Here is a 3,081-nt window from a genome sequence, read left to right as displayed (position 1 = left end):
TCTTTGGCTCCTCTTTTAGCTCCTTCTGCTCCTCTTGTAGCTCCTTCTGCTCTTCTTGTAGCTCCTTCGGCTCCTCTTGTAGCTCCTTCGGCTCCTCTTGTAGCTCCTTCGGCTCCTCTTTTAGCTCCTTCGGCTCCTCTTTTAGCTCCTTCGCTCTTCTTGTAGCTCCTTCGGCTCCTCTTTTAGCTCCTTCTGCTCCTCTTGTAGCTCCTTCTGCTCCTCTTGTAGCTCCTTCTGCTCTTCTTGTAGCTCCTTCGGCTCCTCTTTTAGCTCCTTCAGCTCCTCTTGTAGCTTCTTTGGCTCCTCTTTTAGCTCCTTCTGCTCTTCTTGTAGCTCCTTCAGCTCCTCTTGTAGCTCCTTCGGCTCCTCTTTTAGCTCCTTCGGCTCTTCTTGTAGCCCCTTCGGCTCTTCTTGTAGCTCCTTCGGCTCCTCTTGTAGCTCCTTCAGCTCCCTCCCAGATCCCCCATCACCTCCTCCTGCAGCTCCCCCGGTGGCTGCTCTTGCAGAAGCATGCAGAAGGCCCATCTGCATACAAACAGCCGTGACCAACTGAGCGTGTGCGGCCATTGAGAGCCGGGCGTTTAGGCTCTCTTTCACAAAGGCCGGGGGTTGGACCTCCTCCTCCACCCCCCACCATGATGGGCCACAAATGTGGACTATCCCAGGCCGGCGCTCACAAAGCATGCTGGGAAGGACAAAGGCCAGTCTCCAGCCCATTGGTTCCACCTTATTAGCAGCTTGTAATCTTCTCATGTCTCCTCAGGCCTCCACCCCCCCCCCCCCAGGTCCTGCCTCTTCTGGCTCCATTGTTGCAGCTGCACCTGCCTCCGCCCGCTGCTCCAGCCTCCACCCGCAACTGTTAACTTCTCATTAGCACCTCCACGCCGGCAGGAGGACACCAGGAGACCCGTCCCCCAGCAGGTGCAGGTTCTCCTGGAGCAGGAACCTGCAGCATGCTTAGATACATGGAGGGGAGGGGAGTCTCTCTCTCTCTCTCTCACACACACACACACACACACACACACACACAAGGGGGGGGCTGATCACTGAAGAGTGTTTGTGAGTGTATCTGATCCAGTAACATCTGACCTCCAGGATGTCCTCACCATCACACCCTCCAGAATCACTAGTTCAAGCTCCAGAGGGGTTCCAGTAGAACCCCTCTGGAGCCCGGATCCATGTCACAAGCTCTCGGCCCAGATCTTCGGAGGAACCCGCCTCAGAACCCCGGCTCCTGGAGGCCATCTCGCCGGCCAGCTGACTCCCCATCTCCCCCTGTTCTCCTAGAAGGTCCCAGATGGTGGCTGCTTTCTGGCCCTGAGGTGAGGGAGCGTCTGAGAAGCGTCCAGGTTCTCCGGATGCCGTCCGTGTCCGTGAGGAGATGAATGGCTCTGGAGCTGGCGGAGGTGTCTTCCTGTCTGCAGGCCTGCAGGAAGTCCAGCACAGAAGAAGCATTGAGCCTCCAGGTGCAGCCCCCCCCTGGAAGACCTTCCCCACATGGACGTCTCCTTCCACCATAAAGACACTAGTCTTCCCCGCCGGCCGGCCCTCTCACACACACTCCTTCGCCTTGGAAGGAGTGTGTGTGAGACACACACACACACACACACACACACACACCAGCTCCTTTCTCTCCCTCCTCCCTGTGACCTCCTCATGTTCTCCCCTGCAGGTGTCCTCCTCCTTTCTTCCCTCAGACGGCGTCCGGATCCAAACATGGCCGCCGCCGCCGCCGCCTTCTTTCTCCCCCGCCGGTTTTATTACCTCCCATTGTCCGGCGGAGCTCACGGCCACGTGCACCCACACACACACACACACACACACACACTTACATTGATGGTGGCCGCCTGCTACCCCGACCCCCCGCAGGTGCGAAGCCCCCCCCCCCCCCCCCCACACACGGCCCCTCCCCTTCCTGTCCGTCTGCGGGCTGAATGGCGGTGGCGGCGGCGGCCATCTTCCAGAGTGTGTCCGGCAGGAGGGCGTCTTCCTGCGAGGGGGGGGGCGGCGTCTCTTTGTGACCCCTGAAAGGAGGTTTTGAGGGGGGGTCACCTGTGGGGGGGTCAATGGGCCCGTTGTGCGCCGCCTGGACCGCCGCCCGCCGCCCCCTCGCGCTGCGGCGGGGCAACAATGGCCGCCTCGCGTCCGTCGACGGCCCCCATTCAGCGCCTGCCAGCAGCCGGCCTTAATACCCCCTTTAACGCCGCCGCTACCTGCTGCCGTCACATGACCCCGGACCTCGCGCCTCATTGGCCGACCCGCGCGTGCCGACAGACCGCCGGAGCCGGGCGCCGCCAAGGCTGCTCTTTTCTCATGCCGGTGTCCAAACGCAGCCGGAGGACACGTGGACACACACTCACACATGCTCTCACACTCACACACACACACACACACACTCACACATGCTCTCACACTCACACACACACACACTCACACACACACACACACACACACACACACACACACACACTCTCATCTGCATACTCTGTCCACCGCATGGACTCACAACATCTAGAAACATCTCACAGGTGGTTAAAGTGTGACGCTGAGGAGACTACATGCTTATGTACATGTGTGTGTGTGTGTGTGTGTGTGTGTGTGTGTGAGTGTGTGTGTGTGTAAACATACATGTGAGTTTGTATTAAATAAGCACATATGAATAAATAAATAGATCAATATATGGAAATGGAAAGATATGTTTGTTTGTGTTTATTTGTATACGTATATAAACTTTTTGTGTGTATAAAAATATATATACAGTATACACACACGCACACACACACACACACACACACACACACACACATACATTCATACAGTGTGATGTGCCCCCCGACACCAAGTGTCACTCATCCATGTTTGGTCTTTGAATGAAGGTCTCCTGAAGGTTCATTGGATGCGAGGGTGAGCTGCGCACACACACACACACACACACACACACACACACACACACACACGTGCACACACAGGGATTTGTGTGTGTGGTCCCAGGTCTGGGAGGAGTTGGGGTGGGGGCGTGTAGGGGAGGGTGGCATTTAGCTCGGTGTCGGTGGCGTGGGGGCGTCACTGCCCGGTCTCCGG

This window comes from Fistularia commersonii, chromosome 6 (genome assembly GCF_037954325.1).
Source record: "Fistularia commersonii isolate RoL2024-O1a breed Wild chromosome 6, RoL_Fcom_v1.0, whole genome shotgun sequence".
Taxonomy (NCBI): Eukaryota; Metazoa; Chordata; class Actinopteri; order Syngnathiformes; family Fistulariidae; genus Fistularia; species Fistularia commersonii.
Note: the sequence above shows the minus strand (reverse complement) of the source record.